Here is an 11867-nt window from a genome sequence, read left to right as displayed (position 1 = left end):
CGGGTTACTCTCTGGTCTGTACACCGTCCATCCTTCATTTTAAGTCATGTTGTAGAAAACATTTAAAGGAATGCATCGATCTATTTGCTGGAAGAGGGTTAATAAAATTACACAGGAGGCATCTAAGTATTTTAGCAGTAAGCATTTCAAAATTCAACTCTGTGTCTCTTTCAGGGTCAAATCATGGTTGCTTTCTCAAGCTCTTCAGAGGTTGTTGGCACCAATGTAATTTCTGATACAGCTGATAGTGAAGCAGTGCCTGTGGCTTGTAAACTGAATTTACTTTCCACTCTTAACTTGCAGCAACCAATTGAATGCTCAATGCCTTTTGCTGCATAAAAAACTCTGAGGTGGGTCATGATGCTCAACAGATTGCTCCTGCGGCCCATTACCATCTCTCTACTTGCCTATTGACAGCCCAGGGGACAAAGTTCTGTACTTCTACTCTTTCCAATATGGTCTGAAAACAACAGCAACAAAAAAGATAGCATGCTCCTAGGTCATGTATCAGCACAGAAAATCAGCAGTAAGGGGCACAGAGCTCTGCAGGGAACCTTGTTTAAATAACTCCAGGTGTCAGTTAGCAACTTTGTTTTGCAAAAGATATAATACCTCACTGTTTGGGATCTGGATTTGGTCCCATTAAAAAATAATAATAATAATAAAAAAGGAAATTAGCACATAGAATTGAAAGTAAGGAAGCAAAAATATGAATTATTATCTACAGTATGTTCATTCTTTGACAGGTGACTGCAGCACCTATCATTTGCTACAGAAAAGCTAACTTTCAAACAATTATTTGTTGGTGCAAGAGAATGTTGCAGAAGGAGTCACTGTATTTGATTGGAAAAAACTGGAAAGAATTTAACAGAAAAAAACCTAACCCTTTTGATTATGTAATTCCATGAATAATATCCCAGTCATCCTCAAAATATTTCCATTAGGATTAAGTTCTTGTTTCAATCCTTAAAAAAATTATTTGCTTTAAAATACATTTATTTATACTTTTAGATTATATGAAAGACTTAATGCAATCACTTCTCTCACTTTATACTTTTGTTCTTCCTTTACAGTCTTTCTCACTCAATTTCTGTTCTCTCCCTCTCTCTCTTTCAAAACTACATAAAAAGAGGTAGGACATATTTAATGAAATACCTCGTGCCTTTTTAGTTAGCCTGAATGGTTTCCTTCCAAGTATGAACTTTCATTCACCGTGATTCTTTGTGATATTTGATTTTCTGCATACCTGCAGGCTGCACTGCTAAAGGTCAGTTTAAGATTTGGCCAGTTACTTCTGCTCAGTTTAAGTAGCTTTTGGGGCAGACTGAGAACTGCATAATAGTTATGATCATACAAATATCAGAAGAAAATGCTACAGAATTTGGAGGAATTTCCTTTGGAGGGAATATAGCACCATGCTACGACTATATGTGTGTACCTCTGTGTCTGTATGTGCATGTTTGCAGACCTTCTGTTTCCATGAGAGCCACACAAATGTGCCTAAGGAGCTATCTTCTGTTGAGTTGCTACTGTATCCCAGATCACTGAGAACTTTTACTTAAAGCTTTTGTGCAATGGCCATGTAAATTATTGGGACATTATAAAAGAAAAATTCCATTTATATACTTTATATTTATATACACTTAAAATGTAGAAAACTGACACTGTACAATTGCTTTTTCTTCGTTACTCTCTCACTTGGAGGCAGCACTGACTTGTTGGATATTTCCTGAAGCAATGTTGGTTCTGAAAAGAATATTTTTTTCAAGAACATATCAAATTAGATAATATTTCATTTGAACTAACTAATGGGGTTATTCTCATTTCAATTCTTACCTAATGAGTGAGATGATGTCTAAAATGCAGAAGCCAGGAGTCCTTCTCAGGTCCAAGGTTTGTGTGTATGCATTATCTGCATCTCAGCTCCAAGCAAGACAAGGTTTGGGAGTGAGATCCAGAGTTCAGCATGATTTCTGAGATCAGCAGAAAACCTCAGGTATCTTCACTCAGCAATGCTGATAGGAAGATGAAGGTCAACAGTCCTACAGCACAAGGAGGAATGCAATTTTTGGCCACTCAACATATATTTTGAATGTCCAAATTTGCTCAATTATTTTTATTACAATTTTGGTCAATTCTAGCCTATATGAGTGCCTGAGTCATTACATTATTGCTTTTGATTGGTGCAACTCTATGCATGGAGTGTGCATGAAGCATTTGCTTTCTCTCTTTTTCTCCCCTTATGGGATTTTCTTAGTGACGGCTAGGTGCAGAATGAGAGATAGTTCTGAACATGTCTTCAGCCAGCTCTCTTCTTGGCATGTTAGGCCTTTCCAAAATAAAATTTTTGAAGAAGTTCAAGAAAAAGAATATCAGAAACAAAGTGTAACAAGTCAAAGTAACAGGTAGTGTACATAACAATATTATCAAGCCCCTAACAAAGTGTGTCTGTGTGTTTCCTGAAAAACCAACCAACCAACCAAAAAGACAGCAACAACAACAACAAAAACCCAAGTAATTACATTGAAAAATGACCTGGGAAACTTCCATTTTCTAACTGCTGACACAGGTAACACATGGAAGTAAAGATGAGCCAGAATGTGGCCGAAGCTTTGCCCTCAGACAGACGTGTTCAGATTCTTTCACAGAATCACAGAATGGCCGAGGTTGGAAGGGACCTCTGAAGATCACCTAGTCCAACACCCCTGCCGAGCAGGATCACCTATAGCACATTATGGAGGATGGCATCCAGGTGGGTTTTGAACATCTCCAGAGAAGGAGACTCCACAACATCTCCGGGCAACCTGCCCAGTGCTCTGTCACCCTCACAGTAAAGAAGTTCCACCTCATATTTATCCAGAACTTCTGCGCTTCCGTTTGTGAAGTTTCCAGTGACTCCTTCTTCTGCACCTCTTGTGCATGTAGATGGAGAAGGATAGAGGAAGCAGAATTACTACCTTATCAATTATTCTGAATTCAGGCTTCATTCTTAAAACTTTCAAAAAATTTTAAAAGGTTTATAATAACAAGAGTCCTCATAAAAAACATAGCTGCTTTTATGTAGAAATCATATGCTCCAGAATAGATATTGTCCTTTTGTATGGCTGTTGCAATGATCCTGGGTGATTTTTTTTTGAGATTTCTATGTGATTTATTAGCCCAAATTTCAAATACAGAATGTTTTATGAGTTTAAACAACTGAATTTCAATGGGATTAAAGCGTTCAAGTCACCTAAAAATATTGAACTCTTAGGTATTTTACAGCTTCTCCTTCTCTACACTGATTTCCATGTACAGAAGCGGCTTTTAAAATTATACTTTTGAAAATGACTTTCATCTTCAAGGATTCATGTTGCTATCTAAGGACTATTCAGATAGACAATTAGTTTTCCATTGAAATGTACTAGACTATCAATTTCTTCTCTTTCATTTTCTTTCTCACTACTTCTCTAGATAAACAAATGAAAACAGAGGAAATATGCCTGCAAAACAAGAGGACCTACTCCTCATATGTGGGGACAATTACATCTGAGAAACAATTCTGACTGCTGAAATTGAAATTTCAATTCATGATAAAAGCAGCCTTTCATCAGCACGGAAACATCAATACAGGCAAATGGAGGCTGGAGATATCATGTAATGAACATATCAGAAAAGAAAATCATTTTGTTCTTCTATTGATTAGGAGAGTCACTCTGATGCAAAACTTCTTCTATTAACTTTTTGCAACATTATTTTGGGAATAACGTTGCCTTGGGGTAATTTTAAACAGAAAATTTACCAAAAATATTGGAATAGAAGTAAATTACAAAAATGCTATTACTCATTCACCACAGAAGTATGGAGTTCAATAGAATTTTCCTTACTAAACTACAGAGTCAATCAGTAAATAAGGAAATAAGTATTGTTGGACTATCTCAGCTGCATTAAATTTATGCCACTTGCAAAATGGTTCCTAGCTTTTGATAAGCAGAAAAAATGCCTGTTGTTAATGAATAACTAATGAATACTACCCAAGTGAAAAAAGAGGAAAGAAAAAGGGAAGGGAAGGGAAGGGAAGGGGGAAGGGAAGGGAAGGGAAGGGAAGGGAAGGGAAGGGAAGGGAAGGGAAGGGAAAGGGAAAGGGAAAGGGAAAGGGAAAGGGAAAGGGAAAGGGAAAGGGAAAGGGAAAGGGAAAGGGAAAGGGAAAGGGAAAGGGAAAGGGAAAGGGAAAGGGAAAGGGAAAGGGAAAGGGAAAGGGAAAGGGAAAGGGAAAGGGAAAGGGAAAGGGAAAGGGAAAGGGACAGGGACAGGGACAGGGACAGGGACAGGGAAAGGGAAAGGGAAAGGGAAAGGGAAAGGGAAAGGGAAAGGGAAAGGGAAAGGGAAAGGGAAAGGGAAAGGGAAAGGGAAAGGGAAAGGGAAAGGGAAAGGGAAAGGGAAAGGGAAGGGAAGGGAAGGGAAGGGAAGGGAAGGGAAGGGAAGGGAAGGGAAGGGAAGGGAAGGGAAGAGAGAAGAGAAGAGAAGAGAAGAGAAGAGAAGAGAAGAGAAGAGAAAAGGAAAAGAAAAGAAAAGAAAAGAAAAGAAAAAAGAAAAGAAAAGAAAAGAAAAGAAAAGAAAAGAAAAGAAAAGAAAAGAAAAGAAAAGAAAAGAAAAGAAAAGAAAAGAAAAGAAAAGAAAAGAAAAGAAAAGAAAAGAAAAGAAAAGAAAAGAAAAGAAAAGAAAAGAAAAGAAAAGAAAAGAAAAGAAAAGAAAAGAAAAGAAAAGAAAAGAAAAGAAAAGAAAAGAAAAGAAAAGAAAAGAAAAGAAAAGAAAAGAAAAGAAAAGAAAAGAAAAGAAAAGAAAAGAAAAGAAAAGAAAAGAAAAGAAAAGAAAAAAAGAAAAGAAAAGAAAAAAGAAAAGAAAAGAAAAAAAGAAAAGAAAAAAAAAGAAAAGAAAAAAAAGGCAGAACATCTTCTGCTCTCTATCTTTCTTGTTCTTCTGGGGAACCAAAGATTGTGGTTATAATAAAAATTTCCACTCTGTACATATTCATCACCTGTAACCAAGTCATCCTCATTGTCAAGGATGAATTGTTGGATGATTTTTCCCACTGAAAAATCCATTTTATTTTGACAGATTTCCACAGTAGTGGACTCTCACAAGGCAGTCTTGTGACACAATATTATAGCAAGGTTTGTTTTGGCTGATACCTGCCAGTTTCACTTTGCTCAGACTGCTGTTTCAGCAGTCTGCTGTTGCTATGCCTGGAGTAGATAGCTCCCAGGCAAACCACATCCAGGCCTTTTGTCACTGAATGGGAGAGAAGAAGGATAACACAGTCCAGCCTCATCTGCCAGATCACTTGTTCTACTGCTATTATGTGTTAGAATGTGCCAAGGATGAGTGCTGCATATATAAAAAGTTGCAGCCTCCACAGATGTGCACAAAATGCATCCTGCAGTCCAAACATGGCACGTATTCTCCCCACATTCAATGCTTTTCAACTTTTGAACTTTTGCTTTTTGTACCCTGTAACAAGCATTGTAAAGATCATATAGGTATGTGCTGCAGATCTGCTAGATCAGACTCAAATTCTCTGCTACAGCACAGCTCTGATAGCTTCACTTGCTATTTCATATACAAGGGCAGGCCTCTGGTTTTGAGATGGGAAGAGGTGATTTACAACCCTTCTGTACTTTATATATTAAAATAAAGTTTTGCCTGCAGGGATTGAGAAATTACTGGGCTTGGCACATTTCTGGCAGTCATGCCCAAACGCTTCTACTTGAGCTTTCCAGAAAGTAACAGGAATGGAAAGAAACCCTTTACCTAATCAGTAAAGCAGCTGCATTGCAACAGTCTGCATGCAGATTTTAAATTACAATTAAAACATTGAGACCAATACTAAAAAGTCTTTAATCACCAGATGATGGTGAATAATCAACAGTTTATGACTGTGAGCAATGACCAGATAGGCAACTAACTGTGCCTGTCCAAAAATAATGGAGTGGTAATAAATAAGATTTGAAAAACATTGCCTGTAACCTCCTAGCTGGGTACACATTTTCAACCATATTTCAAATTCTTATAATACAGGTACCTTTTCAGCATGTCCAGAAGAATAAAATGAGGTTATATCCTTATTTTCATGTAGAATGTGGTAGACAGAAGCCATATCATCCTATGAAAAATGTGTAACAAAAAATACTTGTCTTCATGCATTATATATAAATGTAACAGAATCTTGTGGCCATTTCTCTGTTCATGAGTATTCTGCAGTGAGTTTCTTGCTAGTGAAAGACTGGTGTCTTTGGGAGCTTGGACCATGTTGTTCACTTTCATAGAAGGTCTGAAACAGAAGTGCTTGTAGCAGAGCAGAAACAAGAGGAAAACAGTTGACATAAGGGACAAGCAGAACAGTGAAAGCTCAAAACTGGATTGCTAGTGCATTTCATGTCAGCAGCTGGATGGACAAACAAACAGGAATCAGTCAAGATAAAAGGGGGCTGTGGAGATTTCTTAAGGTTGTAAAAGAAAAATAGACAAAAACATTAAAATAAAAGCTTTTGTCAAACTTTTTTTTTTAATATTTTCCTTCAGTTCTGAATATTTAATCTCCTTCTGACTCTATTCTTCTCATGGAGACAGTTTTTAAATGGAGAGGGTATTTTAGAATAATAAGTTAGAAGGATTTGTTTCTCAAAATGAAATGTTTCACCATTGTTTCAACAAAACACTTCATTTTGAAAATGTCAAAACATTTTACTTGCATGTTTTCAGAATAAAATGTTTTGACTTTTTGAAATCTCCCAGTTTTTGACAAAATTATTTGCAGAGTTCAATGGTAATCAAGATTTCCAGCAGCCAGCTTCCCCCCAGGTGCACACACCCAGAGACCATCCTATATGGCAATTTTAGTATTTAGTAAAAAGAAAAGTCCCAGATCTTCCCAAGCAACAAATAAATTACTTATTAATCACACAGCAGTGATCAAACAGCAGATTCTCTCAGATAGGAGGAGGACTCCAGGTTCCTTCTGAAACCCAGCTGTATTCATGGTAGTACAGCAGGGCTGTAGGCACATGTGCAGGGACATGTGGCTGCCAAAGGCATGACTGAGAGGGAAACAGGAGATGCTTGGCATGAAGAACCCCTCTTACCCCATGACACTGCATGGCTCTGGGTGCTCCCCTACAATGATAAAACCTGTGGGAAAAGTAAAAAACAAACAAACAAACAAAAAACAGAAAAAATCTAAACTGGTATTCAAAACAATCAGTTCCTAAGTGTCACATAGGTCTGACAGAAGACCTCTCAGAACATCACTTAAGCCTATGGATTCTTAAAATATTTGTGCTATTTTGACTTGTGCCTCTTTTTATTTATTTATTTATTTAAATAATCATGTTGTTCTGAGCTGCCCTGTGGGTGCTGTAAAATTTCTCCTATGGTTTAATCTATACTCATTTTCTGTAGCCTTTGGACTTTGTGACTGTGCTTCATTGTGCCCTATATTTTTGTCTCTCCAAGGATGAGTCTTTTGTTTCCTTTTGAACTACATTTTTGTATTTGTCTACAGGACTGGGAGGGTAGATGTTTAAAATCTCAGCTTTTAAAGGACTTATCCTGTGTTTTCATACAAATTATCCAATGGAAAAACAGGCTGAATGACTTGTAGCTCTATGGTTTTCCCATGCTAAGACATCTCTGCTGATTGTGAGAGATGTGTGCCCACATAAAAGCAGCAGTTTGTATCTACCTTTCAGAGGTGTGTTGCCATTGCCTTCAGGGTAAGGCTTAGGAGAAAAAGCAAAGGGATGCACACTTCAGATATCACTCTATTTTCCTGCCACCTGAAATGTTCTGATATCAGCTAAACAATCTAGCAGAAATCAGATAGGAAAATCTGCAGAAGGGGAGTCCATGCTGCAGAAAAATAGTAACCTGCAAATCCTACACAGACATATTTCATTTCAGTCCCTGTGTGATCTTTCCTTTCTAGCCCACCACAGCTAGTTTGTCCCCCAGCTTACTCACTTAGTCCCACAGCAAACCTCTCAACAGTTTGAATAGTGTTGACTCCACATTTCTTCCTTATGTATTTGAGTTGCTGTCATACAATTTATTATTAATATTACTCATAATAATCATAGTAATAATAATAAATACAACATTATTATTAGAAACAAGTTAGAAACATGAGAAATAAACACTAAAATTTCAATACAATATTTATTAAATTTGTATATGCAATTACTAACTGGTGCAGGAATTGCAGTGTAGGAGGTCCCACCCCTTTTACTTTTGTCAATAAAATATAGCATGGAAGTTAACATATTCTCTAAGGAAGGGGCAGTCATGCCTCATAATGCCAGTAGAAGAATCAGGAAAAAGACTCTGCTTCAAGGTGCAGAAGCCTTGGAAGTAGGCAGGACACAGGCTCAGCATGCTCTGTCTTTTGTGTGACACTCTTAGACATTGCAGACATTGCACAGGGAGATGAGGTGGTGACATCTGGGTGTGGCAATGCAGAGCTTGACTATGAACCCAGGTCTGAGTTCCATGTCTTTTGCTGAAGCACTGTGTACTGCAGCCTACTTAGTTGAAATTAATTTGTAATAGTCATTTCCACAATTAATAAATAATATGGTGTGGTGTAATAACTGATAATAGTACAGATTAGAGAATGAGCTTACATCTCAACAAAATGTTCTCTAATGTGCCTATTATACTGCAGCAGAACAGATTATTGCAAAGTGACTCAACTTGCACTTCTCTTTAGTAAGTGAATCATAATGTTTTAATGCCCTTGGATAATCTGCCATTAGAAGAACAACAAATAAGGCCCAAATGGCCATACAGAGATATTAGTGTGCTCCAGGCAAAAAGGTTTGAAAAGAAGATAGGGAAGAGAAAGAAGTTATACAATGAGAGATAAAATGCTGTGCAGTGTTTGAGCACAACAGGATTAAAATGGTTATGCCCTCTTCTTTTTGCTAATTTTTTGGTGTCTTATTTTATTGTACAGCATAATGACAATTAACACTTACTAGAAAGTGAAACTATCAGCTTTTTGTGTTAAAAGCATAGTACAGTGTCTACAAATTAAGCTGTAATTCTCATCACATTCCATTTCCCTTGGTCTGGGCTTTCTGTGATCTGTGAATTGGTTTTAAATGATTTAAGATTTCATGACAATTTTTCCCTTAACAATTCATTAATTACTTAACATACTATTAACAGTCCATTCTGTAAACAAGAGAAAGAAAATGGTCTACAAGGGTGGAATATAAACAGAATCAAATACACTGGAAGACATTTAGAATATGGAAACATTATAGTGTTTTGATGTGACCCTGATCATTGATTAGTGTGCTCAGTGCTACTATTTGCTCGACATGAAAAGAGCAGAAAAGGTGGCAGTGCATTGGCCTCCGTTTTCTCCAGTCCTCAGAGTATCATAAAGGATATTTTGCTTCTGGTGTAGTACATAGACATGGTGATCACATCTCTTTGCAGATGTCAAATTTTGGGGAGATATTTTGAACATATTTTTCTCACATTTTGCAGATGTTTTGAGAAAAGTGAAAAGGTATCTATGTGATTTGCAAAGTCACTCATTTTAGACTGTCTCTAGCTTCATTGAAAAAGCAGTCTAAGGAGTAATAATCTTCTGCTGGCTCTTCTCTTGAACGGCAAATTATTCCCACTGTAGGACATGCTGTATAAGCCATGTGTAGCAGTAGAATAACCACAATATCTTCCATCTGTCTGTGTTGTTATGGACCAGAAACAAAAGTCAACTCCTTGATTCCTGCAAATAAGATGTTGTGAAATGCACAGTGATGCAAACTGATACATAGCAGACAAGTGGTGGAAATGAGCTGACGTACGAGTCTGAGCTCCTGGCTGTCTGCACAGAGCACTACTGCCACAAAGAAGAGGAGTAAAGCAGCATAACCACAAGGAAGTGAATTCTGATTTTACATTCAGGTCACTTATCATGGTGATGGCTTTAAAAGCACAAAGTATGAAAAAAAAAAACAAATAAAAATTACCTGGTAAAACTGTTTCCCTCCCAAGGTAATTATAAATTGTCCTCTTGGTCTCTTGTAAAGTAACCTGATACAGATTTATTTTGTCATCACGTTAGAGAGAGTAAACTGTCCTACCGTTTTACTGTTTTTACTTGTCTGAGATTTCTGTAGATTTTTCAGCCAAATTGTGACAAAATTGATTCTAAAAACACAAGTGCACTCAATATAAGTATGCATTACATTTTGCAAAACAGACTCTTTAGATTTACTTTGCATCGAGTATCCTGTATTTCAGTTATGCTTTGCATCTCATTGAGATTTTTGATTTGGTTAACAACTTTCTGGAAGAGTTGAGACTCTACAACATGAGACTCTAACTCCAGATGACATTAAATGTTGTGCAGAGAACAAGGATTTTTTCTTACATTTTTTGGGCCCCTTACACTTATATTGATTTCCTAACTGGACTTAATTGGTGAATTAGACCTTTCTTTGCAAGGTAGTTTCATTTCCTTGAAAATGACTCAGTATTGTATCATACAGATTTTGTAGTCCACATCAGACCTATTCTATGTGCTTGCTTTCCTATGTGCTGGTCTTGTGAAGCTGCCAGAAACTGAGGTGATATTCCACATATATATATATATATACACACACATACACATATATACACACATGTATGTATATATATATATATATTATTTTTTTTTCTTGCAGCGCACAACTTCAGAGGGAGGAAAAACCTGCTATCTTTTCAGCGACATAAAGGAAATATTTGCAATAGAAATGATAATTTTCTATCTGTCATATGCACTGTCCTAAAGAAGTTTCGCACTGTACTCTTATGTACACATGACGGAGAAAAGGCATGAAGTCTGAGAGACAGATGATGCAGTTACTTGAACTGCCTTTTGTGGAAAAAATACATTTCCTAAGAAAGAAATTAGTTTTTCTCATCTAAAATGCTGAATTTTTTTCCTCCATCACCTTTTCCCCAACTCTTTCCCATATTGAACTCTAAGTAATTATTACTTATATTTCAACAATTGAACTATAATGTGTACCTTCAGAGTGAGGAAAACAATCTTTAGATGAAGGAATAAACAGTGAAAAAATGATTTATGATTTTAAACTCATCCCTTTTTTCCTTCTGTTGTTATGGTAACAAGAGATCCAAAAGTATTACATACAAGATATGGTACCAGTGCACTATTTGTATCTACTGTTGGGAAAAATATTTTACAAGTACCTATATAACATATTTGTTCTATGTGCCTGTTCCTTAATCGCAACTTCATGAATGAGACTATAACACCATGTAAATATATTTTTAAGATGGTAACTGTTCTTTCTCAACAAAAAAGCAAACAAAAAACAACAATAACAACAAAACAACCAACCAAAGCGCAAACCCCAAAACCCTGTTGCACAGGGATATTCACAAAGACCACATGTTGGCAGAATGATAAAAACTGGAAAGCACTAATTTTTACATATGAACGTAGACTTTTGATACAAGTCTAGAAAGTAGCCTTACCAATGATCTACAAGGATACCTACCTCATGTCAAGAATGAAATCCCACCAACCCCTTATGCCATTCTAAACCTGAAAAGATTTTTTTAATTGCCTGAAGTGTGAGTTTTGATTTCTTTTCTTGATTTTAAGAAGACAGTCTTATTTCTGTTCTAAACTCAGCCAAAACAAATGACTGTTGCATAATGTGTCATTCCTGTGTCCTTTATCGCACATAAATAATGACATGTCAAAATCTGTTCTGAAGGCAAATTTATGGTAAAACCAAATTATATTTTTAAAGATAGAGAAACAGACAAGAACATATATATTTTTTTGAGATATCAATCCAATA

Source organism: Anser cygnoides, chromosome Z (assembly GCF_040182565.1).
Source record: "Anser cygnoides isolate HZ-2024a breed goose chromosome Z, Taihu_goose_T2T_genome, whole genome shotgun sequence".
Taxonomy (NCBI): domain Eukaryota; kingdom Metazoa; phylum Chordata; class Aves; order Anseriformes; family Anatidae; genus Anser; species Anser cygnoides.
This window is presented reverse-complemented; position numbering follows the sequence as displayed.